This window comes from Odocoileus virginianus, chromosome 34, assembly GCF_023699985.2.
Source record: "Odocoileus virginianus isolate 20LAN1187 ecotype Illinois chromosome 34, Ovbor_1.2, whole genome shotgun sequence".
NCBI lineage: Eukaryota > Metazoa > Chordata > Mammalia > Artiodactyla > Cervidae > Odocoileus > Odocoileus virginianus.
The window spans coordinates 15,578,936-15,593,164 of record NC_069707.1 but is presented as its reverse complement, the minus strand read 5'-3'; positions in this window follow the sequence as shown (position 1 = coordinate 15,593,164).

The following is a 14,229-nucleotide window of genomic DNA, read 5'->3' as shown; positions in this document are numbered from 1 at the left end:
TATTCTATCAGTTTTTTTGACCTTGGACTTTTTAACCATAAATTACATCTTGCTTGATACAAATAAAGAGGAAGTAAGAGAGGCAGTTGTGTATTTGCTATATATTTATTCAGTCCTTTATTTTCTCTCTCCTTAAACTTTATGGGTAGTCTTTATAATAAAAAATGCCAGTATTAGTCTTTTAATAGGAGAATCTAGTACATTCATATTGAATAGATCTACCAATAAACCTAATTTTATTCCTCTGTCTGTCTTTATGACTTTTATTTGTTTCAGTTCTTTTTTCTTTCTTCCATTTTTTCCCCTATTTCTCCCTATTTTCAGAAGTTCTACTGTACTTTACCACCAGGGCAAATTTAGGTCATCTCCTCTGTCTTTATACTCATAATGCCACCCTTCTTTCTCTACCATAACAATAAAATGAATGTGGCCAGATTGGACCAACATCCATTACTTGTTCACCCTTAGGCAATAGGGGACCTAAGGAGCAGAAATAGAAATAAGGGACAAAATTGAATCCTTTTTATGCCTTTCAGACTTCTTCAACAGCTGTTTGCCTTTTTAAAGTTTCTTATTATTTTTTAAAATTTATTTATTTATTTGGCTATGCCTTATAATAGGTCTTTTGGTGCAGCGTGTGAGATCTAGTTCCCTGACCAGAGACTGAACCTCAGCCGCCTGCACTGGAAGCACGGAGGCCGAGCCCCTAGGTGACCAGGGAAGCCCCTTCATCAGCTGTTCATTATCTATTGCTTTATTAAAAAAAGCCTTCGATCATTTGTTTCCACTCTTTGTAAAGGTAATGACTAGAAGGTAGTCCAAAGGTAGGATCTCAGGCAGGAGAGGAATGGGTCCAGTGAAAAGTGCACGCAGGAGAGAATGACCGAGCAGGCTGGCTAATAATATGGCAGCAGGGAGAAGGGTCCCTGCTGCCTTCTCCTAACTTGATAACTGACCCAGCCAGACTGGGTGAAAAGAATCATTTGATTTATCGTTTTCTTGAAGAATTCACACTAGGCTCCAACGATCAAAGGGTCAGCTTTTTAGGAGTTACTTATGTTGCTGTGTGCTGTTGTCGTGTTGTCATGCTATGCTCAGTCATGCTGGACTCTTTGTGGCCCCATGGGCTGTAGCTCACCAGGCTCCTCTGTCCGTGGAATTTTCCAGGCAATAATGCTGCAGTGGTTGCCATTGCCTCCTCCAAGGGATCTTGCTGGCCCAGAGATTGAACTCGTGTGTCTCACATCTCCTGCATTGACAGGTGGATTCTTTAACTACTCTTCCACCTAGCACTTTACTATTATATTATTTATATTTTATGCTTACTAAAATAATACGTGCTCCTTGCAGGAAAGCTGGGCAACAGAAAAAGTAATAAGGAAAAAAAAAAAGGAAATTGTCACAATCCCACATCTGGAGAAAACAACTGCTAAACTTTAAGAGTATTTTCTTTCAGTGGTCTTGTTTTTTTATTTCCTATTCACTTTCATTTGGAATTTTGACTGTCTCACTTACTGTGTAACTTTGATCTAGTTACTTGACTTCCCTGAATTCCACCTTCTCTTCTGAAAACTGGATATATAAATAAGACTAACCTCCTAGAGTTGTTATGAGGGTTAAATAAGGCAAGACATTTATAGTGTTTAGTATAGACTCTAACACAGAGTAAGCACTCGGTACATGTCAGCTTTCTCTCTCTCCTCCTCCCCCTGCTCTTCTTTTTCCTTCTTCCTCCATCACCATGATGATATAACCTTTCTCAGATGCTAACCTTAAAGCTTATAGCCTTGTGAAGACAAAAAGGGATAATGACCATAAATATCATCTTTGTAAACCACAGACTCCCAAATTTACTTCTAGTATATTGAAAGCCACAGATTTACAATACAAAAGACCAAATGTTTCCTCTTTCAAAAAATACTTTGCAATCACCACCATGTCCACAAAGTTAGCTAGAACCTACAGGGAATACAAAAGTATTTAAGACAATGTCCCTCCCCTGGAATTCTAATAATTGGTTTCTTACATTATTTCCTAGGAGGACTCCAGATATCAAGTCATACTCTAAAATTAAGAAATTAAGCATTACATTATTGGCACAGATATAAGAAAATAAGGCAGTGGAGCTTATTAGAGAGTCCAGAAACAAATTCTTGTGCACATGGGAATTTAGTTAAATGAAAGCCATGACATTTCAAATCACTGGCAAAAGACACTTCAATAAAGTGTTGCGAAAATCAGCGATCCATCTAGTAAAAGAAATAAATACCCTGTAACTACCTCACACCACACACAAAAGTAAGCTTTATACAGATTAAAGAGTTCCAGACAGAAAATCCAAAATAAAACCTAGTGTTAGAAGAAAATAGAGTTAAGAATCAGTTACTGCCAATGTGTTAGTCATGCAGTTGTGTCCGACTCTTTGCAGTCCCATGGACTACAGTTCACCAGAAATCTCTATCCATGGAATTCTCCATGCAGATTACTGGGGTGGGTAGCCATTCCCTTCTCCAGGGGATCTTCCTGACCCAGGGATTAAACCTGGGTCTCCTGCATTGCAGAATCTTTACTGTCTAAGCCACCATGGAAGCCCTGCCTCATAGCAAACTTCCCCAAAGTTTAGAGCTTTAAAGCTACTATCATACAATTAAAGCATATCATCTGGGCCGTTCTGCTGATCTGAACCCAGTGTGGCTGATCTCAACTGGGCTTGTTCACGAGGCTGCAGTCAGCAGGTAGGTGGGCTAGGGGCTGGCTGTCTAGCATGGTCTTACCCACATGTCTGCTGGTTTGGCCAGATACTGGCTTGGGTGAGGACATACATCTCTTATCTTCCAATACACTAGCCTGGATTTTTCACGTGGCATGGTTTCAAGACAGAGAGCAAATGGTGTGCGTTGTCATTTCTGCTGCTTTCCATTGGCCAATGCAGGTCACGAGAGGAGAAATAGGTGCCACCTCTTGATAGAAGAAGCCACAAGTTGCAAAGGGCATGGATACAAGAAAGGAAAAGCAGGTCAATTTTGAAATCTTCCATAACAGAAAGCTATTTTTTTATTTTTATGCTTTGAGGATTGATTTCATAAAAATTTAAAACTTAGATGCAGTGACAGGGCCTATAAACAAAGTTAAAAGAGAAATATCAAGTTGAGAAAAATGTGAGCAGTGTATATGGCAGTAAAATGTTCCCGTTAAACAATAAAAAAGATAATATTCTAATCTAAAAATAAGCAAATTTCCAAAATGGTAAATTCTCTAGACGAACACAAACCTGCAGCCAACATGTAAAAAGATGCACAATCTCATTAGTAATCTAGAAAAGAAAATTTAAAGAAAAAAAAGTCATCACTGAAATAAGTGAAGCACGTGAAAATGATTCAAAGCATTCAGAGTTTCAAGAATGCAAAGAAATGGCCTTTCACATATACTGGGTGGTACAAATTCATGCATCTTTCTGGAAAACAATTGGCAATATACATAAGGATATATTTAGGATACGGGTATTCTGTGTCCCAGAAAATTCCCTGCCAGGGATATGTCTTAAGAGAATGACTGGGCGAGTGTTTATAACAACTGCAAACAATCTAAATGTCTAGTAATAGAGAATAGGGTACCTAAATTTTGGCAGCATGTCCACACAATGCAATGATGTGTGTCTTAGTCCATCCAGAGCTGTTGTAACAAAATACCAGAGGACTGCGTAACCTATAAACAACAGCAATTTACTTCTCCCAGTTCTGGAAGCTGGAAGTCTGAGATGAGGGTGCCAGCACAGTCAAGTGAGCTCTCCGTTCCTGATGGCAGACTCCTCACTGTGTCCTCACATGGCAGAAAGGGCTCAGAAGCTCTGCAGGGTCTCATAAGGGAACTTAAACCCCATTTCTGAATCCTCCACTCTCATGACCTATGCATGTCCCCCAAACCCCATGTCCTCAAACCATCACCTTAGCATGTATATATATACTGTGGAATACTACTCAACCAAGTAAAAGAATGAAACAATGCCATTTGCAGCAGCATGGATGTAACTAGAGATTTTCATTATTCACGCAACACATGAATTTGGAGGGGACACAAATATTCAGACCATACCAATGATGCAACCAGTGCAAAGAATGAGACAGATCTAAGTGAACCATTGGAGGAAGACACCATGACACATTTTTACGTGATGAAAAATGACAATATCTATCATATAATCCTATTTTAGTGATGCTTATCTCATCTCAACCTTCAGGAATCTACTCGTTTTATTTCCTCTTGACTGGAAATATTTTTCTCAATCACTGACTATCCAAAACACAACATGAGCGTCTATCCTGAGCAACCCCTGGATGAGAAATCTTTCCCTTCCAGGGGAACTGACAATCTCGTCCAGTGGAAAGGAACTTAAGATGCCTTGGGAATAGAGAGCATACATTTTCTGCCCCCCAGAAAACATGATTCGTAAGAAGAGATCATTTTTGTGAGATGAGCTCCTTTTGTGTGAATGGAAGGAAGGCAGCGAGAGTGGAAGGGAGAGAGGAAAGGTGAGAGAGAGACAGAGGGAGAGAGGGAAGGAAAGAGGGGAAAGAGGGAAGGAGAGGGAGCAAAGAAAGAAAGAGAGAAAGAGAAAGAGAAAAGAAGGAAGGAAGAAGGAAGAAAAGGAAAGGAAAAGGGCCGCACTACTTAGAGGAAAATTACACCTCACTCACTATATGTGCAAGTACAGAATTTCTGGTGCATTACAATACACGTGTTTGTCTGGATTGTGAGTCAAAGTGTGTGTATTTGCATCTTGTGAAAGTATAACCATCTATCAGTATTCTTTCTATATCCCGCCCCCCCCACCTTGAAACACAGTGTATGTAATGATTAAATTTTAAACCATGTACTCCTTTCCTCTCTCACTAGTACAAACCCAAGAAAACAGAGTTAAATGACTGTCTAAAAATGTGATCATGTAGGAAAGTGTGCCAATTTCCAGACATGAGACAATATTTTAAAGCCACTAGAGGCAGAATACCTATCTAACATAGCACTGGCTAGGATGACGATTAGAATAATGACAGAGCATGTCAATGCTACAGTCTTTACTTAGTATAAAAATTATAGAAAACTAACAACTAAAACTATGCCAGCATTCTTTAAATTTTCTGAAAGCTTGAGATTTCATCTTAACTCAGGAATGAACTCCTTCAAATGAAAGCTCATGATTTTCTCAAATCATACACATCAACGGAACCTCACTGGGTTACTTACAAAACAGGTACATTTTAAAGTTTTTGGCTTTCTGCTTTTAATGACCCCCAAGACATGCAGTTGGGCTATTTCTCTTCTCTAAATCTGTATTTTACTTTTTAAAAGGTTATTTTATTGAAACAAAGTTGATTTCCAATGTTGTATTAATTTCTGCTATACAGCAAAGTGACTCAGCTATCAGTTCAGTTCTGTTGCTCAGTCACGTCCGACTCTTGGCGACCCCACGGACTGCAGCACACCAGGCTTCCCGGTCCTTCACCATCTCCCAGAGTTTGCTCAAACTCAAGTCCATCGAGTTGGTGATGGTTATCTCAGCCTCTGTCATCCCCTTCTCCTCCCACCTTCAATCTTTCCCAGCATCAGGGTCTTTTCCAATGAGTCAGTTCTTTGCATCAGGTGGCCAAAGAATTGGAGCTTCAGCTTCAGCATCAGTCCTTCCAATAAATATTCAGGGCTGATTTCCTTTAGGATTGACTGGTTTGATCTCCTTGCAGTTACACATATATGTATTTTTTCATACACTTTCCCATTATGAATTAGCACAGGATATTGAATATAATTCCCTATACTATATAGTAGGACCCCGTTGTTTACCCATTCTATATATGATAGTTTACATCTGCTAATCCTGGATTCCCAATCCATCCTTCCTCCATGCCCCTTTCTCCCTTGGCAGTCACAAATCTGTTCTCTATGAGTCTGTTTCTGTTTTATAGATAAGTTCATTTGTGTTCTATTTTAGATTCCACATGTAAGTGATATCATTTGGTATTAGTCTTTCTTTTTCTGACTTACTTCCCTTTGTATGATAATCTCTAGTTGCTTCCATGTTGCTGCAAATGGTATTGTTTCATTCTTCTATATGGTTGAGTAGTATTCCACTGTTTATATGTACTGCATCTTCTTTAGTCATCTGTTGATTGACATTTAGATTGTCTCCATACATTGGCTATTGTAAATCATGCTGCTATGAACATTGGGGTGCATATATCTTTTCAAATTATGATTTTTTTTTGTAAGTCCTTACTTTGTTGAGTATTTCCTCTGAATGTTCTCCTAGAATTGGGCTCTGTGTGGAAGGAAGGGACAGAAGCTGGAGTTTTTAAAGAAATGGAACTGGCATTGAGTTTATCACCATCTGTTGACCCATGATAAAAGAAGTCCGATCCTTACTCTTAAGGAGTTAAGAAATATCCTCCAACATCGGAAGAGAGGTCACAAATGCATCCACTTTCACTAAGATCTTGCAGTATTATGCTTACCTCTTCTTAGAGGTCACGTCTGTAAAAAGCACCTAGAGTCAGCCTGTCTGACAAACTCAGCTACATGGGAAGTTTTGAGGATTGAGACTGAGTCCTTTCAGAGATTTTTCCTCCACTGCCCCAAGAACTCCTCTGGTTAAGGAAGCCAGGAAATTTCATGTTGGTATGGTGTGTTGTTTTTCTGACCGAATTTTGACAACACAGCAGATAAAGCCAAAGAGCTAACATCATGCTGTTTGCATTGGGAATATCTACTGGATAAGTCCATTCCAACAGAAATCACAGCATAGTGATCACAGTCTTATTTTATTTTATAATATGGCCTCTGGCAAAAGTCCCCAGCACCCCTTTAGGGAAAGGATCAATAAACACATCAGTCTGAAGACAGATTTTTTCAAGGATGCCACACACTCTGGAATTTTCAGGTTTAGAGCCGGTGACTGTTGAACATCCATTCACAAACTCAAACATGTCTTTTTAGTCCTAAGCCACTTGAACCACCTTGGCTCCAAAATCAGCTAGAATCATGCCACAGATGGAAGACAGAAAATTTCCAGCCAACTCTAGTACCAACACTGAGCTTCAAGCCATGTCAGTTTTGCACACAGAAAATTGGGAATAGCTGAGATGAGCCTAAAGCTTTGTTTTTAAATGTAAGCTCAGGACTTTCTGGGGACACACTAAAGAAAGAAAAGGCCCATCCATCGAAAAATCAATAAAACACTTTAAAAAATTTGTTGTCTGTCTTCCATCTTCCACTTCTCCTGTAGCCTATCTCCTTTAACGTAATAAGTACAATTATAATAAGTCCCCTACATATGAATGAGTTCCTTTTGAGAGCAGCTTCGTCAGTTCAATTTGTTTGCAAGCCCAGAGAAGTAAGAAGTAAGTCTAAGCTGCAATTTCACTCCTGCTTGCTGTTGATGAAATGCATGTTTGCATCTTTGAAAGTTTGAGGCTTGAGGAAGGTTTATATGTAGGAGATTTACTGTACTAAATAAATACAAGTATTTCTCTCCTTGAGATCTTTATTTGAAGCTGTTCTGTGGGATTAAAATATAGTCACATAAATGGCCCTTTTCTGAAATCATAACAATTCTTTACCAATCAGAAGCTTAAAGATAAATTGGATGGAGGGATAGACATTTTTTTATTGGCTAAGAGCAACAACTGGCTCCCTTTGCAGGAATGTTAACCCCTGAGAGGGAGATTACCCCTCAGGTTACCCCCCTGAGATGTCTGCTAATGGATACTCCAATAAGAGAGAAACACAGCACAGAATTTCTTCCCCTACCAGTGCCAACAGAGTATGAATGTAAGATTTTGAAAATGTTCAAATGTTCTCCAGTTTGCAGATATACACAGAGAAAAATGTATTGCCTTTAGGGTTCATCAAGTCAATTTCTGCTTAGTGAAAAATTAGAATCTATCTGAAGAATAACAATTTAGTTATTACTATTAAGGCCCTGAACACTAGTGTTATGTTTAGACTTCTGAAAATGCCCTAGAATCCTGGATTTGGGGCTTAGCAGGAAGGTGAACAATGAAAGTCTGCTCCATCAGTCAGGAAAGAGACGGTGTCATCAGAGGGCACCGGGAAGAGAAGGGGGTATGCTCCAGGAGGTGACTTTTCGAGTCTTCCAGTTCCTCGCTGGAGCTACACTGGCTGGAGCTATGGCCACTGTGAGGTCTTGCCTAGATTTGGAAAGGCCAAGAATCTAATTTCCCACCCACATCTCCTTGGACTCCCAACATACCTACTACACTTTCTTACAAGTTTGCAAAGTATAACTTCAGGCAAGTCAGTTTGGTATTTTGTGGAAACAATATCCTTCTCTACCATAGGTTATTCAAGAATAAGTTGTCTTTGCCCATGCACAATGCCCTTGCAATGACTTTACACTGGCCCCTCTATAGCAGGTAGTCCTCACACCTCTATGCAGAAAAGTACTCTTATTCTGCCCACTTTTCGGATGAGGAAACCAAGGCACAGAGAGATTAAGTAACTTGCTAAAGTTCATTCAGATAGGAGGTGTCTTTCCTGCATTATAATCTCTATATACATTAGAGTCAAGCCTTTGTAAAACTTTTATCGAACACTTGAATCTAAAGCTAGCTGAGTTTTGGAGGATTGAAGTAGGAGCTATGCCTGGGCTCTGTATAAACCAGTGGAAAGCAAACAGCAGGAGTAAAAAGGAGATGATGAAACAGAGTGAGTATAGAATATGGAATATCGTTTCAGGAAACTTGGTTGAGATGGAAGTGGGAGAGATAGGGCTATGGCTAGAAGGAGACAAAGGGTCAACAAAGGGTGAGAAAGTATTTGCGAATTTTTAGAAAGTGAAAAGAGATACTAAGATGGGAGAAGGGCTGAAGACATAAGATCCATTGGGGACTTCGCTGGTTGATAGTCTAGTGATTAGGACTCGGCCCTTCCACTGCAGAGGGTGAGGGTTTGATCCCTGGTCAGGGAACTAAGATCCTACATGCCCTGAAGGTGAAAGGAAGTGGACTTAAGAGTGTAAGTGATGTAGCCCTTGGATAGGAAATGACATGACTCACCTGGAGTGCCTGGAAAGCTGGAGGGAAGGAGGTAGGCAGGTGACTAATAAGTTGATGTATTTTTTTAAAATGTTGATATAATTCATACCTGATGACTTTCAATTTCTTTATGAAAAAAGGATCCATCTTTGGACAAGTGTAGCAACTGTGTGGTTTGAGCAGGGAGTTGGAGGAGAGAAGTAAAGTTTTGAGGCCGTTGCTGAGTGGAAAGGGGGCTGACAAAGAACAAGAGAAAGAATTTTTGAAAAGATGTTCAGGGTCCAATTTGGGAGGAGACTAGGAGTTTGTGGTAGCTGCGACATATTCTACTTTGCAATTTGCTCATCAAAAGTCAGCAGCATTAGGGACAGATTATCAGAGTGATCCAGGGGTTTTACTGGGCCAGGCAGGGGAAGGACAAGGGTATAAAGAGCTAAGAATGTCTGTGAGAAAGAATGTGGTTTAGGGGATCAATCCTCCAGCCCAAGCTGGATCAAGCAGTTAGACCAAAAAAGGGCTTTGAGTTTGCAAGTAATGAAGGGATGCACAGCAGGCAGAGTCAAGAGCGGGTGGAGGAGGGCCTGAACTGAGAGGGTGTGAGGTTGTGGCCAGAGATGGGGATATTAGAGGTTTCAGAGGTGAAACCGTTCTGGGTGATGACAAGGTCTGGGATGTGGAAATGCAAGTAAGAATGGGAAATGGAATGAAGAAACCACTGGAATTGTTGTTGTTCAGTTGCTAAGTTGTGTCTGACTCTTTTGTGATCCGATGGACTGTAGCCCACCAGGCTCCTCTGTCCATGGGATTTCTCAGGCAAGAATACTGGAGTGGGTTGCCATTTCCTTCTCCAGGTGATCTTGCCAACCCAGGGATTGAACCCACATCTCCTGCATTACAAACAGATTCTTTACCACCGAGCCACCTGCCAAGACCAACCATTGGAGAGAAGGTCTTAATAGACCCGGAAGATGGAACTCTGTGTGTGTGTGCCCATATGGATACTGCTGTGACCCAAGAACTTTTGGCAGGACAGGAGACAGAGAGGAAGGCTACGGCCTTTGTGCCAAAGTTCTCTGGGAAAGTGCGGAGTGACCAGGATGTCAACAGAGTGCAAGGATGAGCCAAGTGGCATGAGCTGCCGAGGAGGCAGGCTTAGCTATGGGAAAGGGAAAAGCCTTGAGGTTAAGGGCACAGGCTTTGGAGCTAAATAAACGTGGATTCCAGTCCTAGTTCTGCCACTTGCAAGTTGTGGGACTTGGGCCAAGTTACATAGTCTTGCGGTTCTTAGATTTTTTTGCCCACCAAACGGGATAATTATACATATTCTGACCCCCCAGTGAGTAGAGTGGACAGACAGCACAGTCCTGACATGTGATAAGCACCTGATAAAAGACAGCTTCCCTCTGCCTGGAATCCCCTTATTTTCTCATTTAGTGAAATTCCTGCTTTTCTGTTAGATTCAGATCAAACAGCAACTCAACACCACCCAGTTTTCTGTATTCTCTGCGTTCAAACTGCTCTTTCTCCTTGCCAACTCCTGTAGCAGGTTATGAACTTTTCTCCTGCAGTTATAGTTCTTATTCTCTACATTATAGTTCCTTTCGGTCCTCTTTTTTATCCCTATAGATTAAAAACTTACAGAGACAAGGAATAATAGCTTGCTTGCTTGGGTTTCAACCAAATGATCAATAAATATTTGTTGAATTTTTCCCATTTGATTCCCAATGTTATTCTAATTTAAATTTAAATTACTTTGTAAAGACTTATAAATGATCAGAAGAGACAAAACCTTTAAAAATTGATAACAAAAAATCTTGGTGCCAGAAATTCTAAACACAAAAACTGGAGACTTCAGGAGAAAGATTGTGAGATCATATCCACAAATTATATAGCATTTGATAGTTCTGGAATCAAAAGATTTCATGTGAAAGAGGCAAGTCATTCATAACCTTAACTGACAGTAAATATGTGTTCTAAAATCAGTGCATTGTAATTCAACACATATGTCTTATCTTAAGCCAATGTTTTCATCTGTTTTTCACTGTATCTTTAGCCATATAGAAATCTCCATTCATTTCAGGGGAAGGAAACATTAAAGAATTTTATTGTCTTACCAGGATATGCAAGAATACCCTGAAAGACAGAAATCAAATCATCATTAAAATCTCCTTAACAGTAAGCATAGGGCTGCACAAAGAAGACTCCCCCCACCTTCTATGTACATAAAAAGCCACAGAAAGGAAGGAACTACTGATATGCACAGCATGCATGAATCTCAACAGGGTGTTAAACAAAGGGAACCAGACACAGAAGAGTAAACACTTCTGATTGCATTTGTATGAAATTCTAGAAAAGGCAAGACTAGTCTCCAGTGACAGAAAGCATTGCTTGTCTGAGGGCTGGGGAATGGCTGCCAAGGGGCAAGTGAATATTTGGAGATTCTAGAAGTGATCTGTATACCTCAACAGAGGCTTCCCAGTTGGCGCTAGTGGTAAAGAACCCACCTTCCAATGCAGGAGATATAAGAGATGGAGGTTCCATCCCTGGGATGGGAAGATCCCCTGGAGAAGAATATGGCAACTCCAACGTTCTTGCCTGGAGAATCCCATGGACAGAGGAGCCTGGCAGGCTACAGTCCATAAAATCACAAAGAGTCATACATGACTGAGGTGACTTAGCGTCATCATTAATCATCTCATTAGGAGGGTAAGTGACCTGGATATGTGCATTTGTCAAAATTCATGGAGCTGTACATTGAAAATGGGTGAACTTTATTTTAAACAAGTTATATCTCAGCAAATATGACTTTTTAAAATAAAGTTTATAAGTCTAGTATAAATCAGGTTAATCTGACCAGGACCCTTTTGAGAGATGGGGTTACCTGCAATGTTTCTAGATAGTTGATGGGATGCAGGAGGCTTACAGGGAGTTAATTAAGAGGTTCTAAAATGTTTGTTTTTAAGGAGTTACAATAACAAAATAGAAGGTTTTTTTCCAAGGCTGGAATTCTCCTTTTCCTGTTGGACCAAAAGAGACAGAGGAAGCAAACAACCAAGGGTTGGTGAAGGCTTTTCCCTGACAAAGTCACTCATACACGTCCTTCCTGATCCACCACAAGCCTGGGCCAATGGGAGGCTTGCTTGTGAGAGCAAAATCACATGCAGGATCCACAGATTCAGGAGCTAGGAGCAAATCCCAGACATTCTCTAACACATTCAATACACTTAAGACTGGTTATGCTGTGCTAAGTCACTTCAGTCATGTCTGACTCCTTGCAACCCCATGAACTACAGCTCCCCAGGCTCCGCTGCCAATGGGTTCTCCCGGCAAGAAAACTGGAGTGAGTTGTCATGCCCTCCTCCAGGGGATCCTCCCAACCCAAGGATCAAACCTGTGTCTCTTTTATCTTTTGCATTGGCAGTCAGGGTCTTTACCGCTAGCACCACCTGGGAAGACCAAGGGTGGTTATACTGAGCAGTAATTATTAACAGTTGAAAACTAGAAAGCTCGTTCACAACTTATCTTTGATGAGTGTTTCTTAAAATTCTTTCACACATGCATCATCAAGCTAGATATAATTAGAAACATCATCAAATTTTGTATTTAGTTGTTTAACAAAGTGGTTTAAAAAAAATCACGTCTCATTGGTGGAAAAATTCTCCCGTCCTGTGGCTGGAAGGAATCCATCTGTTTGGTCGAGGAGACTTTGCCCAGGCATCATCAAAAGTTGTAAACTAACTATTATAGATGAGAGCAGAAAGGTTTTGGAAGGCTAACCTGCCAAGCTTTAATCAAGAAGAAATAATCACCAAACAGCATTTTATTCCATTGGGTCTCATTTGTCTTTTATTAGTTTTGTCTCCCAAACTAGGGGAAAGATCCTAGCTTGTATCTCAGGACACTTACCATACTTAAATTTGGCCCCCCAGCCCCATAGGACTTGCCTGCTTGCCTCTCCGCGTGGCTTGTGGGATCTTAGTTTCCCAATTAGTGATCGAACCTGGGACTATAGCAGTGAAAGCACTGAGCCTTGATCACCGGATCACCAGGGAATTCCCACAGTGCTTTCTTTCTAACGAGTATTTTATCCATGGATCTTGACTCAGGCCCCCTACCTAAAACTTGAAGCTTGTCCCCACTTACCTGGATCCCACCTATGTTGTTTTCTAACATCCTGAGTACACAGGTCTCCTTAGCTAACCCAGCCTTAGGACTCCATATTTCTGACAGTCCCCCTATGGGTACTCACTCCCCCTCATCTTTCCCACCCCCTGCCAGATGGCCTGAGGCTCTGTGGCTCTTCCATGATGCTGCTAATACCCTCTGTATGCAGCTTCCCATCTTCCTCCTCCAAACAGATTTTGCTTTGGTAGTCAGCAGAAACAAGGAAGGTAAGCTCCTTGTGCCCCAAGGCAGGTATGAAAGTGAAAGTTGCTCAGTCGTGTCTGACTCTTTGCAACCCCATGGACAATACAATCCATGGAATTCTCCAGGCCAGAATACTGGAGTGGGCAGCCTTTCCCTTCTCCAGGGGATCTTCCCAACCCAGGGATCGAACCCAGGTCTCCCGCATTGCTGGCAGATTCTTTAAGGGAAAGAATGCTTTCCCTTCACAGGGAAGCCCAAGAATTCTGGAGTGGGTAGCCTATCCCTTCTCCAGCAGATCTTCCTGACCCAGGAATTGAACCAGGGTCTCTAGCATTGCAGATAAGGCAGGTATATTTAGTTCCAAACACCAGGAGGGGTCTCAGAATACAAACATACAGGTTAAATTTTTTTTAAGTACTGCTATCTGAGTGTAATGAATGTCCACAACCGCAACTGTGTCTGGCATCCACACCCAGGAAGATTTGGTGATTCTTTCCATCCCGAGTTCCCACTGTGAACTGAAGCACACCAGGTAATTGTATTCCTGCTCCCAGGGCTCACAGGATGTTCGAGCTTGGGACAGCACTCAAGTCCTCACACGATGTAAAGAAGTTATACCTGAACATTTTTTTTTTTCCAAAAAGGAACTTTCCCTTTCCTGATGGAATTTACTCAGAAAACTGTTTCTCAATTCTATGCTGGCAGTCCTACACTACAAAGCATGTGTTGTCATTTTATTCTCCCCAAATTCTCATTCCCACTAATTCTAAAGATTTGAGTAGTTGATATACATCCTGAGAGAAGTCACCATCCCTGT